Raw genomic sequence first — 22,971 nt, 5'->3', positions numbered from 1 at the left:
TCCTAAATTGACTCATTTTACTTGTGTGGCGCATGCATTTCATCGTGTGGCAGAAGTGGTCAGAGACAATTTCCCTAAAGTAGATTTGTTGATTTCATCAGTGAAAAAAGTATTTCTCAAAGCTCCCAGTAGAGTTAACGTGTTGAAAGAAATGTACCCTGAAATTCCATTGCCACCAAAGCCAATTTTAACTAGATGGGGTACATGGCTAGAAGCAGTTGAATATTATGCCGAACATATAGACTCTATTAACAATGTTCTCCTTGCATTGGACTCTGAAGATGCAGTCTCAATTGATACTGCGAAAACAGTTACCTGTGACATAAGTGTGAAGAATGACTTAGCTCACATTCAGCATACATTTTCATGCATCATAAAAACGCTCAAAAGTCTCCAAAATAGGCACCTTTCACTATCTGAAAGTTTTGAAATTATAAATAGTACTGTGGAACAACTGAATCGTGGTAGAGGTAAAGTTGCAGATGCAGTAAGAGCTAAGGTGGACACTGTACTTTCAAAAAACCCTGGATATGAAGAACTACAAAAGGTTGTTGCTGTGATGAGTGGTGAATCAACAGTGAAGATTAACTTGGACTTATCCCCAGCAGACATTGTGAAATTGAATTATGTACCAGTTACTTCTTGTGACGTCGAACGCTCTTTTAGTCAGTATAAATCTATCCTCAGAGACAATAGAAGAAGATTCACTTTTCAGCACTTGAAAGAAATGTTTGTAACCTATTGTTATGGTAACAGACAATAAAAATTGTGTTTTGTTGAAACTACATTGGAAGATAAGGTACGTCCATTATATTTTTTGTTTAGTTTGATTAAAATGTACCAATATTTAACGTACATAGTCATTTTTTTATAATTTTAAGTCCATATTTAATTCCATATTTTGGTAAAAATCCATATTTAATTCCATATTTTGGTAAAAATAACTACATATATATTTACATATTTCATATATTTTTAGTCCATATAAATCCGTTCCCTGATAATTATACAATACAATTTGTCTTATGTCTACTGTGCAATTATAGTATATAAATTTAAATTTACAATTTTTTAATTATTATGAAATCCATACGTAACTTTTTAAATTTAATACTAGAACTATTAGAATTGACAAGATTAGGATGTTTAAATATAAATTTGTTATATATTCTTGGGCCTAAAGTACTACTATGATTAAATATTGTAACAGTGTTTCATTTTGGTTCAAACAATCTTAAAGAATTCATATCTTTTGTTTCATAACCATGAGAATACAATTCAAAATTATTTTGATTTTTATGTATGAATTTTATTAATCGATTGAAAGCGCACAAACAACCGCTCCGGAGAAAAACGTAATCATAACCAGCACTATACACAAGGGAACAGCTTTGAATCTGCTAGTCCAGTCCCAGCTGACTGGTTCGCGTGGGCTGGATGAGTCCAATTCTACAGACGTTGAGCGTTGAGGGGAGGAAACAGATTGAAGTCGTCAATTGTCATGTCTTGAAACTTTTTAAAATTCAAAAATGAAATGTAATACATTTTATAAGCTGATAATACTTAGAGGACTAGGCTAGTCCTACTCATCCATTGACGGCACGCCACTGAAATAAACGATGCGACTAAACGCAAATTATATTAGTGCTGAAAGCTAAAGTATTCACAAAAGTATCTTACTTTTCATTTTGATTTTTCAGATAAATCGTTCAAGATTATAAATTTATTCAAAAAGCTACAATGAGGACACATTATCACACGCTTTAATGCACACATACACATAACATAATCACGTCAAACTTTTTAATCTCTTCAAATACTAACATGAGCAGACCTTCACATAAGTTCATTGCATACACACACTGATTATTAATCGAAAACGACCAACATCAAATTGGCATACTTTAAAAACGTATCGATAATGAATGAACTGCACTCATCTCACACGTACATAATACATGTCAAGAATCATCTGATAAACCACGATTCCCAACCGGTGTGTCGCGCAGCTCCATGGAATGTGTCGCGAAATTCTGGAATTCAAAAATAAATTTTATGCGATCCAAAAAGTCCTTTACAACTCATTTTTATTTGCAATGAAGTCTTTCATTTGGTACACTTTATTTAGAGACAGATTTCACCAATGAAACGTAAGCACCTGCAACAATGCTGAGTTCAGTTTTTCAACCATACGACCACGTACAGAAAAGCCTGTGCAACCCACGAAGCGCAGGCTTCACATTAATTTAAATAGGCGACTTTTCAAAAACGATAATACAATTTTTTTTTATCGAACATCCACAGAGATAGGTTGGAATTTTTGACATATACTTCCCCCCCCCTAATGCCACTCAAGTTTCTGCTTGTTCTTTTACAAATTTCGATTGCGTGTTAACACTAACCTATCTGCAACACTATATAGAAGTTGTTGTCAGTGCTTTTTTCTGGCAGAACGTGCTGGAACGGCGTTTCGGCACCTTTTTGTTGCATTTTCATCATGGAACAGAAATATGTGTGAATAACCTATGTTTTTAATATAATTTTTCTTTGAATTCCGCTTAGATCTTGAAAGTCTTAGTTGGATGAAAAGGAGGTAAAAAACGACAAAATTCCCGTGCAGTGAACAGTAATCATCTTCCCGTCCGCTATAAAATATTCTATACAAAGTTCCACCACCTTTTTCTCCAGAAAAAAAATATTATTATTATTATTATTATTATTATTATTATTATTATTATTATTATTATTATTATATTAAAATCAAATATGTGTGTCGCGATATCGTGGGCGTTCAGTAAAGTGTGTCGTCAGTCAAAAAAGATTGGGAACCACTGTGATAAACAATCATACATAGAAGATTCCAACAAAACGAATTGTATTACATGAAAAACATATATTATTACAACATTGTAACTATTAATTACAACATCAGCAATACTTGTATAAAATTCACGTCAACTGTATAACATATACACAAGTACAAATTTTATATATTTTATCAATTTTATATATTTATATATTATTATATGAAATAAACATAAAATATGTAACATGAATTAAATGTATTTTATATTTATATTTTATTTATTACATTTTCGGCAAGTCAGCAAAAAATCATATACAAATTAGTCAAATTGAACACATTTCTTACAACGAAATTAGACTCTCATTACATATAACTCATGATTTTAATTAATTTAATTATTTTAATTTATTGTTTATTTTTTATTTATTTAACCTGGTAGAGATAAGGCCATCAGGACTTCTCTTCCCCTCTACCACAGTGAATTATATTGGATTTAGTTTTACATATCGTTATAACATTTGAATGTCTGACGATACTGTATAGGCGAAAACTTTCATATATTTTCTTTAGTAAGATGTATTAGCAAATATTAGTTTGTAACAAATGATAAATCATATGACTGAGAAACTTTGAATAAGCTTATAATATTCACAAAACACCAAAGAAACTAATTTCATTTATTGCGTACGAGGAACAAATTTTCCAATTGACTTATTGGCAACATTATTTAATAATAATAATAATAATTATAATAATAATAATAATAATAATAATAATAATAATAATAATAATAATAATAATAATAAACAATAATAATATAGTGAGAGAGAAAAATATTCACAATAACTTATGAAAGTGTGATAATCTCGGACTGTTGAAACTTTTTGTACAATTTTCTTTATTTTTCTTTCTCCTGCTTTTACAGGGTTGACGTTACTTTTAGAAATTAACTACATATTAAATACCGGTAATGGAACAGATTCTGTTAGATTGTGAAGATTCGTACGGGCTTCACCCTTGTTTAGCCGAGTAGTATCCTTTGACATATAATAGATATACAACTTGCACCAAACGTTTAAGGACACCCATTCAAAAGAGATCTTACACTCCTGACTTTATGCTTATGTGAAACCCATTAGTCTTTATACAGGGAACAAATGCTTGTGAAAAATGGAGTTTTTACTTTAAACTCAATCTCTCTATCTTTCAAACTGTGAATTGTATAACAAGTTTTCTGTTATGAAAACTTACTGAAAAATTAGATTTTTTGTAAGAAAAATGAATTACTTCAGAATGACTGTACTTAGATCAATGCATTTTGGGAAGGAGACATCTGAAATTTTCCTTGTGCAATTACTACTTTCTATTTAAAAATAAATTATCACGCATTGTAATCCAGATTATTCTTTCTTTTAATTAGGAAAAACTGCCAGTGTCTAAAACTCTCTTGAGTTTAAATTCGCGGCAAATTGGTCAGGAACCTTCACTGCCATTTACATCATAACATTGCGAGTTGGTAAAATCTTGTCAATCAGCGTATTCCTTCCATTTTAGTAAACAGTTGTGGAGTTTGTTACACGTGTGGAAAGGTTAGATTAAATTCCTTGAAAAAAAAAATGGTGAAAAAGGTTCTAAATTCAATGAGTATGGATATTAAGTGATTATTGTGATGTGAAAGAATGACTTGAGATAACATCTAACGCTATCCGAAAATTCATTGACATAAATACATCTATTCTGGAGTAATTAATTTTTTTTGCTACACAAATTTTATTTTTAAATAAGTGGGTCAGTACATGACAGTGGAGTTTTGTTTTAGAAAGTTTATATTTAGATAATTTTTTTCTGTATGTAATGATTTAACCATTTAAGGATGTTGTATATTTTAGTAGCCAATGTAAACGGAAGGAAAAAGAAAGAGTATTGTATTAAAGGAAGAAGTCTTTGTGATGTATCTTAATACAAAATTGCTGCTCTAATGACAAACCCTTTCCAGAATATTCTTTTGGGATTATATACATTAAGAGTTCCCATTTACAAAACATATTTCATCTGCAGAAATATTTCTTATGATGCAATTGCCACGCGAAGAGAAATGTTTATTAAACATCGCTTGAAGTTAAACACTGCCACCGGGTATTTACCCATTTGCAGTGTGAATAAATGCATACAAGTTTTCAAAAGAGAAAAATTGTTACATAAACCACAATTTGAAAGAAAAAGAATTTGGGTATTTGGTCCCTGTATATAAAAATCAGAGGGTTTCACATAAATATAAGGAAAGGAGTTAAACATCTATTTTGAATGGGTGTCCTTAAACTTTTGGTACAAACTGTAATATTAGATGTCACTTAACTGCACTTCGGGTATTCGTACACGGTCCGAAAAACAATTCAATCATCTTCTTTAATTTTCGACAGTATTCTGGGTGTTTGTCCTTCTGAATCTTACATCTGTGTAGCCTTAAGTGCAAACTCATCGTATGCTGATCTTACATAACTGGAGTTCCATCACGTTGCTTTCCAATATTTAGAGGTTAAAAGAAACTAACATCTTGATGAAGTGAAATGTAAGAGAAAAAAGCAACAAAATAATCCTAACCTTCGTCGCTCAGAAATATGAAGCACTCAAAACTGTATGGTTTTTCCTGAGGTTTCCCCAACCGTAAAGCGAATATCAGACAATCTATAGCGAATCCTCGGCCTTATCTCGCATTCACAAATTTCATTTTGAATAAGGATATGCTGAATTACCTCAAAGTAGAATAAACCTAGAAACACGCCTTCAGTTCGTAAACATTATACTCGAAACACTCTGTATTTTGCAGCCTTTTAGAGATGCAATTAAGCTTTTTACTAGGGAGCAGACATTTCCTTTTTTATCTAATTATTTATGTTATTATTTTGCTCCTGGTTTTAGATTATTTCTGTTTTTATTGGTATGATTTATAATTCCATACTTTACTGGTTTTATTTCTTTTGAGTTGGGTTTATTATTCTTTCTTTGTTGTACTAGTTTGTATACTTATACACGAGATGCAGTATATCCTTACGTGCTAGTAACGAGATTGTAATTTATGTCACATATTACATGCACATTCTATTTAATAGTTTGTATCAATTTACATTCTTAATTTTACAATTCATTTTGAGGGAGTTTTTCATATATAAAATATAAAACCTTTATATTACATACTTAACTGTTTGTATTAACGTTTTCGTCGCTACATACGACATCATCAGATACCATAATTGCATTCAATTCAATATAATTACCTCTGTTTTTATATATACCCTTGATATCAAAAGTTAAAAGCTTAAACTAATATACATAAATAGATATAAAATTACAAGTCTTCATGATTTTAAAACAAATACAAATTTTGGGAAATATCATGCTAATATGCTGAATATGAAGACTTGTTTACAAAGCAGATTTAACTGTTGTGTCATACAAATTTACTGAGAGTATAATGAAGTAACCATTTGAACTTGATATTATCAAAGTCTACTATATACAGTCGCGAAGCTTGAGGTGTTTTTTTGCAAATCTCGTGATAAAGCGCTCTAAGCGGTTAGCAACTAGAAACAATAGACTGTCCATAGTCGACTTTGGACTGTGTCGTATTTCTATCGAGTGCTATCTCGTTGCGTATTTCACTTAGGCTGCTAAATTTCCAGAGAAATAAAGGTTAGATCTACTTTTTTTCAGAGGATATATTTTTAATTGTAGCTATTAATTCTGTTATTATTTTTATGTGTTATTTTACTAAAGACGTAGAAAAATTAAGTTTGTTTTAATGAAATTTATTGATCACGTTTTATTTTCAATTCTGGTGGGATTATTATTGCTTAGGCCTACTTTTTTTTCAAAGGATATGTTTTTAATTATAGCTGTTAATTTTGTTGTTATTTTTATTTGTTGCTTTATTAGAGACGTAGAAAAAGTCTGTTACAATAAAATTTATTGATCACGTTTTATTTCCAATTCTGGTGTGATTATTATTGCTTAACCTCATCCCAATTTGTTAACTACGTAAGCCTACACTACAAGTACCGGTACACATAAGTTACTCCATTAATTCATATTTCCATTATTATTGTTGTAAAGAGAAATACAAATTAATATTTATTGGTTTCATAGTTAATTATCGCTATAATCTTGAATGAGTGAAGCTATTAAAGTAAATTTGAGTTCGTTTTGCACAAACAAAAATTATATTAACTTATTTCTTGCGGGTATCTTCGAGTTTATGGTGGAATTTAATATACTTCATTAAAATAATAAATTAACTTTATGCATTTAATATTTCAATAATGGAAGGAAGGTGTTAATTTTTCCAAAAGAACACGACAACGAAAGTGTAACATATTTTGTCGGCTGCTAGGAGAGAGATCTGCGATGATGAGGCGATAGTAGCGATCCTAGCTGTGGGCAACTACCCATGTTTGCATTTTTACTACACATTGAGCTTCGCAACTGTATATAGTAGACTGTGATATTATATTGATATGTTTGTGTCGAATGCACAAGTATTAATCTTGTATTAAAATTAAGATTACAATTCAGGCATTGAAGCATTTGTTGGAGAAGACTATTAATGTTGATAGTAAAAGTAAGGCGTCAGATGAAATGTTTCCTGTTGTGAACATGTTCTTCTATGTTGAAATTAGTAGCGTAGGACTAAATGTTATAAACGTATTCGAGACTTATTTAACCTCAGTCTTCGATGTAGGAGGAGTGTTGTATAACATCATGACGCTAGAAGATTTCCAAGCAAATATTTACGAATGTTTGTTTGAAATTGAAATTATCAAAATGTAATTAATGTTTTGGAAAATTTATGTTGTTATACCTTGAAGTTATACCGTGAAAAAAGTTACCAGTGTGAATTTGACACCAAATTAAAGCGTCATTTACAAAATTCAATGTAAAGGGGATATTAATAATTCAGTTATTAAAGGTTTATAACGTGTATTATGTATGTAGATAACTTACATAATACTTGTATTGAAGAAAGACGCCCTTAATCTAAGAGCCATGTGGATTGTTACATGTTGCGAAGTTCGCATTTTTATACCATAGTAAATGATAAAAAAATATAAAATAGTTAGAATTATAAAATATTAATTAATTGTTAATAATAGACAATTATATATATGTACATTAGTTTAAGCTTTTAACTTATGATATCAAGGGTATATATAAAAAACAGAGGTTATTATATTAATGCAATTATGGTATCTAATGATGTCGCATGTAGCGACGAAAACGTTCACACCAACATTTAATATGTAATATAAAGGTTTTATACCTTATATATAATATGTTAAGTCAGTGATGGAACAACATTATAGTACATTATGCAACGAGCCTATAATGAAGGTAATTAAGAAGAGAGTATGGTTATTTATGAAACGAGCGCAAGCGATTTTCATAATTTTTATACGAGCTTCTTCATTACCATTATAGGCGAGTTTCATACGACTTTTTATGCTCGACCATATTTCTAACTTGATATTATTAATTTTCTTTGTATCTGACCTTGATCAATGTCCCGTATGTTGTGAGATGTTGGCAGACGCGAAAGTATTGATTTTTTCCGAGGAACAGATGTTCACATTGACCTTGCTAGGCCATAAGAACCTACAGAGATAACATTGAAGTTAAATTAGACATTGAAAAACGAGATGACAAATTGAATTTATTTGAATATTATTTACAATTAACGCTAATTTTTTTTAGTTGATTATTTAACGACGCTGTATCAACTACTAGGTTATTTAGCGTCGATGAGATTGGTGATAGCGAGATGATATTTGGCGAGATGAGGCCGAGGATTCGCCATAGATTACCTTGCATTCACATTACGGTTGGGAAAAACCTCGGAAAAAACCCAACCAGGTAATCAGCCCAAGCGGGGATCGAACCCGCGCCCGAACGCAACTTCAGACCGGCAGGCAAGCGCCTTAACCGACTGAGCCACGCCGGTGGCTTTAACGCTAATTATTATAGTAACAGAACATAACCTTCTGCGACAGTATTGGATTTCCAGCCTCCGTGACTTTTCGCTAATTCTCTTTCGATTGCATATCCGAGAATAATCTATACTTGCGGTTTTATAACGGTAGAAAGCTGACCTGTCATTGGCTGAACAGTTGTAACCTGAGTCGTCATTGGCTGAAAGACCTGACCTTTAATGAGTAGGTGTACTTTAATGACATGCATTAAAGGTCTGCTACCAGGTGTATAATTACTACATTTCGGCATGGTCGAGCATAAAATTATTTATTGTATTACCACAGTCTAGTATATACAGTCACGAAGCTTGAGTTGTGAGGTTGCTAGGATCAATAGATTGTGCCGGTACTATTTCGCGTTGTCTGTAATGAGGCGATATTAGCGATCCTAGTGGTTAGCAACTATCTATGGATGCATATTTACCACGTACTGAGCTTCGTGACTGTATATACTAGTTTATGTCTGTCCGTAAAGAATTCTGCAGTAAAGAATTACACACTAATTACAGCTTGTCATGTGACATCATAATTTGTTTTCCATGGATCGTCACCAGCTCTTGAAAAACGTACCGAAAATTTTACAGACACACAAGCATGTACAATATACGCTACACATTCAGTTTTTTATACTGTTCTCTCTCTCTTTTTTACACAGATTCACATATTGCCGAGACATGAAGCGAACAAACTAAGACACGCATAAAGAAATGCACAACTTATAAGGCTTTGTTTCCTTGGAAACCGGAATAAAATTTCGCAGTGGGATTGTTGAAAAGTAGTTTCATACCCTGAGTAGATTCAAATATGCAAAAGCCCTTCACGCTACCGTGACAGTTGGCTTCCTTCTTTGAGATTGCGTAAGAATGTTTTGAAACCAAATTCCCAGTCCTCGCCTTCTATGCCGCAGTCAACTGCGCCGTGACGCAGTGCAATCTCGTGTAGCGCCATGCCGACCCCGTAAGCTCACCCAATCCGTTTCTGAGCCACTTATCCCATCTCGTTGCATGGTCCACTCTGATAGCTCAGGCTGCGTATCAGTGGCGGATTCTCTCATCGATACTTCTCGATCTCAGATTAGAAATGTTTACTTCTGATTGAAAGATGTACGATCCTTTTCGTGTCAAGCTTGTCAGATAGTGATAAAAATGTAGCAACTTACTCCTTGGCATATAATAATTTACTTAACATTGCGTAGGGCCTACTTTCTTCAGAATGCAATAACGATTACTCTAAGTCAGTGGTTGCCAAACACCACGAAATTGTGACGTAATAGAAATGCAACCCGCACACCACTATCGCAGGGGGAGGGGTGGAGTGATATCTCCTCAGTTAATGCAGCGAATAACAGTGCAGAGACGGACTGTGGCCAAGAAACAAAAGCAATATAATATTCTTCTAGTTATTAACTATAGGCCTACACATTTTTTCCATGTTAATTTTTTATCCTCCTATTCATTATTTTTATATTATTAATGAAATAAAATAAATTCATCTTCTTTTTTACCATAAAAAGAATGTGTACTTTACATCAGCAGATATTTGAAATTAGAAAAGCCTACCAGGTTGGTCACGAAGTTGTAAATTACCCTACATACTTCAAAAAAAAAGTCGAAGTATTTTACTCCGATTAAGACATAGAAGCCGATAGTTTTTATTGTTTATTTATTACTGAAATATTCAAATTACACTATATTCGTCGAAAAAACGTGGAAGTATTTTACACAGATTAAGACATAGAAGCCAATACTCTTTATTGTTTATTTATTAATTAAATATTGAAATTGTACTACTTACGTCGAAAAAAACATCGAAGTATTTTACCCCAATTAAGGCATAGAAGCCGATACTTTTTATTGTTCGTTTATTAGTGAAATATTCAAGTTACAAGTAAGGGCGTGGTATTCTTCATAACAAGAATAATAATGACAATGTACATTGTTCTTTTATACTTCATTTAAAATTTTACAACAAATTAAGTATCCCATATTTTGGCCATCAGCACAAAAGAAATACTTTTGCTCCCATGCTCCTTAAAATTAAGTTTTTACATATTATCCGTTTTCTCTTTTGGAAAAGACACCGAAACATATTATCCTACACACTTGTAACATTACATGTGTACGTCCGCTGCTGATAAATGTCTTTACTTATATCGAAGTGATGGCTGTAAACAGAGGGTGGGGATATGTCATGGTTACGCTTGAGTGGAGACAGGGGCATGTGTCGCGACACAGCTTTTGGCGATCACTGCTCTAAGTGTTCCCATTTCGCTAATAAAAATATTTCTACTTTATTTCACATGTAAAATTGATTAATTTTCAAAGCAATTAATTTAGATAAAATAACTATAATAATCATAAATTGCACGTGTCAAAGACGGTGATTACGCTACACAGTTTTGCACTGTGTAGCATCCTAACGTAATGAATATATTACAAAAATACCATATTTTACGGATATTATTGATATATAAAATTATAAATGCAGTTGTTATTAAGTTTTTACAGATTTGCGTAATTTTAAGGGATTTTACATTAAATCTTCGCTTTAACATGGTTTTTTCTTAATATTGAGGAGAAAAATTCGCTCCGGCGCCGGGGATCGAACCCGGGTCCTTGGTTCTATGTACCAAGCGCTCTGACCACTGAGCTACGCCGAATTCAATCCACAGCACCGGATCGAAGATTCCTCCTTTAATGTTTCCCTTTATGGCCTGACTCCAAGTTAGGCATGTTGACGTATATGACCAATGTCAACTGCCATTATACTAGGAGCTCACTCAGCTGAGTGACTTATTTGGCCGGGATTCCGCAGTTAAGTGCACAGTAATCTGTACAGACATATGCACTGCTAGCTATGAGAATATTATAGATTTATTAATTTGTCGTACAGAATAATATCTGTGATATTGACTATTATTAATATTTGAGGAGAAGAAAGGGAAACATTAAAGGAGGAATCTTCGATCCGGTGCTGTGGATTGAATTCGGCGTAGCTCAGTGGTGAGAGCGCTTGGTACGTAGAACCAAGGACCCGGGTTCGATCCCCGGCGCCGGAGAGAATTTTTCTCCTCAAATATTAATTGTCAATATACTTAATAACTTACAAATGGCTTTTAAGGAACCCGAAAGTTCATTGCCGCCCTCACATAAGCCCGCCATCGGTCCCTATCCTGTGCAAGATTAATCCAGTCTCTATCATCATATCCCACCTCCCTCAAATCCATTTTAATATTATCCTCCCATCTACGTCTCGGCCTCCCTAAAGGTCTTTTTCCCTCCGGCCTCCCAACTAACACTCTATATGCATTTCTGGATTCGCCCATACGTGCTACATGCCCTGCCCATCTCAAACGTCTGGATTTAATGTTCCTAATTATGTCAGGTGAAGAATACAATGCGTGCAGTTCTGTGTTGTGTAACTTTCTCCATTCTCCTGTAACTTCATCCCGCTTAGCCCCAAATATTTTCCTAAGCAACTTATTCTCAAACATCCTTAACCTATGTTCCTCTCTCAGAGTGAGAGTCCAAGTTTCACAACCATACAGAAGAACCGGTAATATAACTATTTTATAAATTCTAACTTTCAGATTTTTGGACAGGAGACTGGATGATAAGAGCTTCTCAACCGAATAATAACACGCATTTCCCATATTTATTCTGCGTTTAATTTCCTCCCGAGTGTCATTCATATTTGTTACTGTTGCTCCAAGATATTTGAATTTTTCCACCTCGAAGGATAAATCTCCAATTTTTATATTTCCATTTCGTACAATATTCTGGTCACGAGACATAATCATATACTTTGTCTTTTCGGGATTTACTTCCAAACCGATCGCTTTACTTGCTTCAAGTAAAATTTCTACGACAAATTAATAAATCTATAATATGGTCTTTCTGTTAAAATGTTTACATAACTCCAACAATGGACTATCTCCTTTAAATTACAAATATATATCCATGAAGGCTTAAGTTATAAGTTGCTTTGAGGGATGTAATATAGAAGTGGTCATTTATACTAGGCCTTAACATAACAATTTAATCTCCTACAGATGATAACGTATTCATTGGCAACATTGGTTAGACATCATAAATTTGATTCGTTCTCCATTCTATACTAACCAGGTTTTCTTTGTCTCGCAACACTTCGTTTTCCTGTCGGTTGTAATTATTCGTATATCTACAGTGGTATTCCATAATACGATTCATACTTAGCATGTATGTAAACTAATTAGATTTATATTGTTCTGTTTTGTCTATTATACTGTACTTATTACATCCTCACTTCTACTGTACCGGTAATGAAATGTGATACATTCCTCCAAAAGTCTAAAAGTAATTTCATTTCTTGCATTTAATTCTTGAATGTTTTTTCTTCTTCTAAGTGTCCATATTTTAATCTCATATGTCTACACTCTGGGATGAAGATAACTTTATGAAACTTTAAAACTGTTTTGTGGTATTCTTTTTAAATACTGTTCCTTTATTTGTACCTATTATTTACCGAAATTTGCTTAATTTATTTTCTACATCGTTAAATTTTTGTGTTACATTCAAAATCGTTAAAGCTAGATTGTTGTTCAATAATCTTTCCTTCTATTCTGTTTTTGTTGTATTAAGTATATGAGGTATCTATGATACCAATTAGGTCTACTTTTGTTTTTTGAGGTACTTTTCTTTTATTTTAAAATTCTATATTTAGTCGTCATGTCCTTTTTTTTTTTAAGGTTGGATCGAATTTCTTCCACAGTTATACTATCTACTCGGGATTGGCATGGTCTTAAAGCGTACATTCCTCTTTCGCTATCCATAAAGTTTGGTAATCGAATAGCCATTTTTACTGGTTATGAAATGTAGTTGTTTAATATAACAAATACAAATCTCCAAGAAAACGATATGGGTGGGTATCGATTACGCGCGAAAAGGTCAGAATCTCATCAATTGCGCGCGGACAGCTATATTGTAATCAAATCAACTGCACGCGGACAGGAATATTGTAATCACATCTACTGCGAGCGAACAGCTATACTGTAAAGATATCAACTGCGAGCGAACAGCTATACTGTAAAGATATCAACTGCGGCGGAGAGGTATATTGTAATCACATCTACTGCGAGCGAACAGCTATACTGTAAAGATATCAACTGCGCGCGGACAAGTATATTGTAATCACATCAACTGCGAGCGAACAGCTATATTGTAATCACATCAACTGCGAGCGAACAGCTATACTGTAAAGATATCAACTGCGCGCGGACAGGTATATTGTAATCACATCTACTGCGAGCGAACAGCTATATTGTAATCACATCAACTGCGCGCGGACAGCTATACTGTAAAGATATCAACTGCGCTCGTCAGAGCACTCAAGTAATTTTATATACATTTTTATATAACATTTTATACAAAATAGAAAGTTAATATAACAAGAATAATAATAATAATAATAATAATAATAATAATAATAATAATAATAATAATAATAATAAACAAAGTAATATAATGGGTGGTAACACTGCTCGCGTTTGTCAATTTGTTCCAGGCACATAAGGACTGTAATGGGTGATAATACTGATCGCGTCCCCGGATCGCGTTAGTCAGTTGTTCCAAGCACATAACACGGCGCATTTAACGGAAAGACAGAGCACTCCACGTTGTGCTTATATGTTACTAAGAGCCATATTCATAGACATTCTTAGCGCGGGCTTCCGGTGGATGATCAGCGAACTAACGTTTTTCGTATTCATAAACCAGTTTTAGCGATATGATATAATATGAATCCTGTACAAGTAATCAGTCGATAGCCGGAGCTAGTTTAGCACGCTCGTAGCGCGGGCTAGCGAAATGTCTATGCATAGCACCCTAAGAGTTTTGAAGTTGATCTTCACGGTGAACTGCAGAATATTAAGAGTGAAAGAGGACAATGTCTGGTAGTTGTAGGTAGATACAAATTTCGAAGAGACAGAGAAACACAATGCATTTGTTGAGGATTTAATGAGTATAATTCTCACAAATCAAATTGTAACTAGCTTTGCTGATTATTAACTCCTAATTTGATAGAGGCAGATGGAACATTTCCTCCCGAAATTTGGGCTTCAGATACAAAACAAAAAATGCTTGTGAGGCTTTGCATAGGGCTTTCGGTCTGAATTTTAACAGTGCCCATCCACACATATATAATTTTGTTGATTCCATTATCCAGACACAGACTAGCACATACATCAAAATTAATTATATTTACAGTGCCAAACCTAATCCTGAGTATGAAAAGCTCAGAAAATGTATAGAATAACTCATTCCTCAATACAGACAAGGAAATATTAGCCGATTAGATTTTCTAAAAGCGTGTCTTATTACTACAATAAGAAATAATTTTTGACAAGTACTCAGTTTGGGTATTAACATTTTAACTTCTTGGCACGTACCCAGTTGGGGTACTAGTATTTTAAATGTATTGACAAGTACCTAGTTCGGACATTTTTAACCATACCTATTCATAAAATAGAGAGTTCTAATTTTCTGAAAAATGGATCTGCTATCAGATATTAGGCTACCTATGGTTATATACTCTAGGACTCGCGTTACGGAATGCGCGCTGGTTCGAGTCCTCATGGGAGAAGAAATTTTCTCATGAAATTTCGGCCAGTGTATGGGACCGGTGCCCACCCAGCATCGTGATGCACTTGGGAGCTACGATAGGTAGCGAAATCCGGTTGCGAATGCCAGCTATAACGGCTGGGGGGATCATCGTGCTAACCACACGATACCTCCATTCTGGTTGGATGATCGTCCACCTCTGCTTCGGCATGTGGGCGTGAGGCCAGCAGCCGGCTGGTCGGTCTAGGCCCTTCACGGGCTGTAGCGCCACGGATTATTATTATTATTATTATTATTATTATTATTATTATTATTATTATTATTATTATTATTATATACATAGAAAGAAAAACAATGCTCAAATAAATTTGCATTTCTAAGATATATAAAACATAACGTTAAACAAAGTGTTAATATATATATATATATATATATATATATATATATATATTGAGATTGTACACTTGATCTCAAACACAAGAAAAACATGTTTAGCCTTTTAATAAGGACCTATTAAATAAAGATTGAGGAAAGGATTATTATACACTAAAAGGTACAGATGATGCATCAAATAAGCTACCTGATTTTTTATACATAATATAACAGTTGCCAAACGAGATAACAGTTCAGTCTGGTTTCTGAGTATAAAGAATTGTGACGATTCAAGGCTGCTTGACGTTCGAGAGTTTACCACTCTCGATGTCTTGAAACACTCACATGCAGTCTTTAAGTCAGTGACGCGACGTAGGCATACATTGTCGTGCGGGTTTTCGGCTTTGCGGGTGCTATTTATTAGTCTTGCTTTCTCGATCGTTGTTCAACTCTAGTCCACAATATAGAAAGTATTAAGCTTTAAGAGGCCCATTACACTCAAAGGCTGGAAACCTCTGGTAGGCTTATAGCATAAACGAAATGCACTGAGAATGTAACTCTACTCTGCTCTCATATTTCACTAATGTATTAATAAAAAAATTAATGATCTATCCTTGCAGCATCCTGTTGTGCTATGCACTGTACATAGTGGATCGGTGTTAAAACACTGAATTTTGTTAGTTAACACTTTAACAGCTTTGCCTCCAATAGGAGTTTTCACTATGCGATTTATCGATTTGGATGGTTGGATTTATAAACTCGTACTTTCTTTCAAACTTGTCGCTGAGAATTATTGTCAACTCTTACTATAGTGACCTGAAACAGTATTTTATGTCTCATAAGATTATATCTTTGTAATTAAAATCTACTCTTTCTATTCCAATAAAACAAGATAACATTAAATGTATGATGAAAGAGTAATGGAACGGAGAAAAATTCCCTCCGGCGCCGGAATTTGAACCCGGGTTTTCAGCTCTACGTGCTGATGCTTTATCCACTAAGCCACACCGGATACAACCCCGACGTCGGATAGAATCGTCTCAGATTAAGCTCCAACTCTTGGGTTCCCTCTAGTGGCCGCCCTCTGCACTACGTCATAGATGTCTATGAACGTAGGACCGAAGTCCACACATGTGTTGAGGTGCACTCGTTATGAGTGACTAGTTGGCCGGGATCCGACGGAATAACCGCCGTCTTAAATCACGAAGTGATTTACGCATATCATATATATTATTTTAAGTACCGAAGTACATATGATATTTCCATGCAGATATTCTGCGTCATCATACGATGAAAGAGTAATGGAACGGATCCCGGCCAACTAGTCACTCATAACGAGTGCACCTCAGTGGACTTCGGTCCTACGTTCATAGACATCTATGACGTAGTGCAGAGGGCGGCCACTAGAGGGAACCCAAGAGTTGGAGCTTAATCTGAGACGATTCTATCCGACGTCGGGGTTGTATCCGGTGTGGCTTAGTGGATAAAACATCAGCACGTAGAGCTGAAAACCCGGGTTCAAATTCCGGCGCCGGAGGGAATTTTTCTCCGTTCCATTACTCTTTCATCGTATGATGACGCAGAAAATCTGCATGGAAATATCATATGTACTTCGGTACTTAAAATAATATATATTAAATGTATGACTAACTTTATTATACTGTACTATGAATTTAATTTTTCTTACCGAAAGTACCAGAGAATTGCCTGTTGTACACTTTCGGTGTCTCGTTTACATGACAATGAGAAAAGTGAAATGTGGCTCTCAGAAATGCACGCAGAGAAGAAAACAAATATGAATTCAAAGTTCCTGGATTATCTTCCAAGCTTAGTACGGCAATCGTATTTCTCTTTATCCAAGCTATTCTTTGATTTTGAAGTCAGTCAAGGAGACATGAGTTTCTGTAATGCAAAGGCATTTAACTAATTTGAAGTCATACCGCGAAATTAAGTTGCAGCGTTTTCAGAATATATTTATCTGAGGGTTTGTGTAAGTAATTACCTGATTCTCAAGGACAGACTCTTCCTTTTATATGACGAGTGTCTCGTCGGTTTTAGAATGAGCTTCAACTCTGAAGCACCAAACGTGATTAGCAGAACAATGATAAGTATTTAACTTCAGCTCTACAAAGTAGGACACCAAACCCCATTCCATTTACTAGTGGATATCATTAAATCGAGATCTTCAAGAAAGCTGGAAGACGATCGAGGATCATTATACGTCTGATGTAAAATTCACTTTTAAAGACCGATAAATCTATCCAGAACACAAATTCATAGTGAATATAAGAAATACGTGCGACGAAATATAAAAAAAAAACAAAAGCCAGCGATTTAATGACTTATGATAACATGACAATAAAACATAACCATATATTCTTAGAACAACCGGGAGAATGCTGCAATGTTTTTAAATAGATTTCTTACCTCCCGACTACAGGTCGTCTTCTTTCGTCTACGAGTATACGATATGGTACACAATAAGATCGCACAATATGACTTTCGTGGTGTTGTAGTAGTCAGCGCTCCTGAAACACAAAGGAGCACATTAGTGAATACATTATCATTCTTTTCTTGAACTACATTAAAACACGAGACCTAAATTCCATAGTCAGTACCTTTCCTTCCAAGGAACTTAAAATAATCTCCTAAGAAAATCGAAAGGACTGAAATTTCTATCATTTCGAAAACTACTGTAGCCTACAATCGTGTTTTTCGCTATGCAGAAACTTCCGTGTTAAAAGATATATGTATTTGATACCATAAATGGCAAGAAATTTCTTTTCAATTCTAGTTTTTTTTTTTCTTCTTTAAATTTAACTAAAATTGTCTGCAGTAAGCAAGTTTATTAATTTGGTCCTCTACATCCATAGAAATTAAATATGCAATCCACAGGTAAGTAAGTGCACGCTTGCATAGGTTGATTATCTTAAATCCTCTTTCAATCCTAGAGTACAAAAGAGCAGATTCCATTGTAATTATATCTGCCTCTATCCAAATCAGGTTGTTGGAGAAGAATATGTAACACAGTACTTTCTTTCTTCCTTCCTACATCACCTACGTATGAGATCTCTCCATGATCATGAATTTCATCTCTCTCTTCAGAAAACAGTGACTCTCACTATTTATGTAATCACGGGCAGATCTTTCAATGGAAACCCAGCATTCTCCATTCTTACCTATTTTCCGCCTTCCTTTTGGTCTCCCCATACTCATTTACTCATTTACTCATTTACTCATTTACTCATTTACTCATTTACTCATTTACTCATTTACTCATTTACTCATTTACTCATTTACTCATTTACTCATTTACTCATTTACTCATTTACTCATTTACTCATTTACTCATTTACTCATTTACTCATTTACTCATTTACTCATTTACTCATTTACTCATTCACTCATTCACTCATTCACTCATTCACTCATTCACTCATTCACTCATTCACTCATTCACTCATTCACTCATTCACTCATTCACTCATTCACTCATTCACTCATTCACTCATTCACTCATTCACTCATTCACTCATTCACTCATTCACTCATTCACTCATTCACTCATTCACTCATTCACTCATTCACTCATTCACTCATTCACTCATTCACTCATTCACTCATTCACTCATTCACTCATTCACTCATTCACTCATTCACTCATTCACTCATTCACTCATTCACTCATTCACTCATTCACTCATTCACTCATTCACTCATTCACTCATTCACTCATTCACTCATTCACTCATTCACTCATTCACTCATTCACTCATTCACTCATTCACTCATTCACTCATTCACTCATTCACTCATTCACTCATTCACTCATTCACTCATTCACTCATTCACTCATTCACTCATTCACTCATTCACTCATTCACTCATTCACTCATTCACTCATTCACTCATTCACTCATTCACTCATTCACTCATTCACTCATTCACTCATTCACTCATTCACTCATTCACTCATTCACTCATTCACTCATTCACTCATTCACTCATTCACTCATTCACTCATTCACTCATTCACTCATTCACTCATTCACTCATTCACTCATTCACTCATTCACTCATTCACTCATTCACTCATTCACTCATTCACTCATTCACTCATTCACTCATTCACTCATTCACTCATTCACTCATTCACTCATTCACTCATTCACTCATTCACTCATTCACTCATTCACTCATTCACTCATTCACTCATTCACTCATTCACTCATTCACTCATTCACTCATTCACTCATTCACTCATTCACTCATTCACTCATTCACTCAGTCAGTCACTGATTGATTTATTCATTCATTCATTTAATCTGACAGGATTAAGCTATAAGGCGTTCTCTTCCATCTTACCAGATAGCGCACATAAATACAAAAAAGAAATACAAACAGTGATGAAAATAATATAAATTAAATCAAAGCCCTACAGAGAGTCAACAGAGTCAAAAGAACACTATAGAGCTCTCATCGAGCTAATACACGAAAAAAAAAAATGTTGTCTATCATCTGATATCTTCTTCTGCCCCGAACTTTTCTTCCGTTCACCATTTCTTCCAGTGCATTCATCTGTACGCAGATTCTTCTTAGGCACTTTCTCAGCCAGTTTCTTTTTCTCTTTTTTATAACTTTCAGCATGATTAATTCTTCACCCACTCTTTCTAGCACAGTTTCATTTATTTTCCTATCTGTCCATTTCACACGCTCCATTCTTCTCCACATCTCATTTCAAATACTCTCTATAGTTTCTTTTCACTTCGTCATGATGTCCCTGTTATGGAAGCATATACAATAATAAATAACCTCATAAAATTGTTTGAATTTTGTAGAAATCAAACGACAGAAAATTATCAAATTGCCTAATAATTCTTGAGTCTACTTATTTCTCTCCAACTGTACTTGCGCTCTTCCATTAGTATAAAGAAATGATCCTAAAATTGATTTATTGCATCCAAAGCAGGATAATTATATAAAAAAAATATATGGGCCTGTACGTGTAACTTCTACAGCACGTTCCCCTATTTTCTTAAGAACGGGCTAAAACGGAATAAACCTCTGCTTGAGAAACTTGCGTATAACTTAACGGAAGTAACAATTTTTCATCAGGGACTTAATGGGATCGATTTCAGATCCAGCACCTCCTTTATTGTCAGACATTTTAAATTTGTTACTGTTTAATCTTTTCAAACAATTCTAATCTTCCACTAAATAGGTGCATATCGGGAATATTATCGTGACATGTGGTCAACATGATGACAAGCCTTCACCTAAAATAACGGCGGGCTTCATATCAATAACGAACAAATATACATGTTCGAAATAGTCTTTACATTCCATACAACTTTTACACAACGGCAAAGCTGCGTCTTAATAGATGCTTATTATTTACGTTATTCAATACCTTCTTGGCTGGGAAAGCCTTTCTCTAAATGTTTTAACGTAAGCATTGTTCTGAAAAGATCACTGATTTGTACACGTGAAAAAGTTAACAAAAATGTTGAACACTTGTTCGACGCTTCGATGTTTAACAAAGAATCTTTATATATCCATACATAAATTTGTATGAATTCCTTAGGTTTAATGGACGAAATTCATTTATGTCTTTCTTCGATGAATAATATTGCGTCTGCCATAAATTATCGAATCCTTAACATATCACAGTTGTATTAAGAATTCGGCCAATTCTTTCATGTTAGAGATGGTATTAAATAGAACAAATAATGGAATGGTGGAAAAGAAATTTGAATACTTTCAGAAAACGGCCCTAAAACCAATTTTTTCATAACAAATACCATTAACTCGTAGGATACCAACTCGAGTGGCTGACGTGGAAATATCTCAAAGACACTATTTCCAAAATCAAATCCTTAGAATAAATCCCAACTAAAAAAAAAGATATTTCACATACAGTAAAATTGAAAATAAACTTATATAAACAAGTAGAAGTTTAAAACTTTTGTAAAAACAAATTTCTCAGAAACGAATATTCTGAGAATCCTTTATATAACATGAATTACTACTCCGTTCGGTTAACGGAACGGTGTGCCTCTACCTTAGTGCGGAATTATTCACAGAAAAGTATAAAAATCACCTCTTATTATTCATTATAAGGACTTTGTTAGAGGAAACTAGTCTTAATTACGAATTCAGTGGTGTTGTAATTCCGCAAGTACAATGTTGTAAATACCTAGGAGTGTATTTAAACTCCAAACTTTCTTGGGGAGAGCATGTTGATAATGTTACGGGTAAAGCATGGAGGGCACTTCACTTTATTATGAGAATCTTGAGAAAGACTAGCCCAAAATCGACGGAAATAACATATCTAACGTTAGTGCGACCGTTAATGGAATACGGAACTACATGTTGGGATCCCTATAGAATATATCAAATTCCTTAGAAAGAATCCAGTATAGGGCAGCTAAATTTGTTAAAGGTAAAAGAGAAGATGGAAACGATACGATAAAAGAACTTAAATGGGAAACTTTGGAAAACAGACGTAGGAAAACTAGAATAACATCATTGTATAGAGCACATCTAGGTCAGAAAGCATGGGTAGACATAACGGCTCGGTTAGAAAAGCCAACGTACTATGGTAGGAACGATCATGATTTTAAAATCAAATGTAGGAAACAGAAAACGGATGTAGGTAAATTCTCATTTTTAAATAGAACTATAAATGATTGGAATGACCTACCTGCAGCGGTCTTTGAGAGCTGTCCTTCCTTAAGGAGTTTCAAGGATAATTTAAAAAGTTGTGTATCAAGTGCAAATTAAAATTAAGGTGATATTTAACATTTAATTTTTTAAGGTGACATGTATTTATTTAGCCTGACGAGTTACTTCCTTGGTTTGAATTGTAAATTATTTAAAAATAGCGTGTAAGAGGGTCTTAGACTAGAAATGTTTAGTTTAAATGTAGTTCTGTTTATAAGTACAGTATGCATAAGGGTGTAATTATTTGACTTATTTGAACAGTGAAGCGAGGTGAGTCAGTGGAGTTATGATTTTACAGTGCAGTGAATAGTTCCGATCAGTGATCATTTATAGCGTCAATGAAATGTGTCCTAAAGTGTCAGTGAAATGCGTCATAGTGCCACTACAGTGAGTGAGATGAGAGTAAAGTGAAAGACTATTGAAACTTATGTAGGGCCTATACATAATTATGTAG

General features: G+C 34.1%; 1 non-coding gene across 1 annotated transcript; it reads right to left on the bottom strand.

Moving 5' to 3' along the window:
• Positions 1-11,412: 11,412 nt before the first annotated feature.
• TRNAY-AUA (transfer RNA tyrosine (anticodon AUA)) lies at positions 11,413-11,485 on the bottom strand. The gene has a single exon. It is a non-coding gene; the product is annotated as a tRNA-Tyr (tRNA).
• Positions 11,486-22,971: the final 11,486 nt, after the last annotated feature.

The sequence above is a fragment of the Periplaneta americana genome, chromosome 9, assembly GCF_040183065.1.
Source record: "Periplaneta americana isolate PAMFEO1 chromosome 9, P.americana_PAMFEO1_priV1, whole genome shotgun sequence".
NCBI classification, from domain to species: Eukaryota; Metazoa; Arthropoda; class Insecta; order Blattodea; family Blattidae; genus Periplaneta; species Periplaneta americana.
This window is presented reverse-complemented; position numbering and strand designations above follow the sequence as displayed.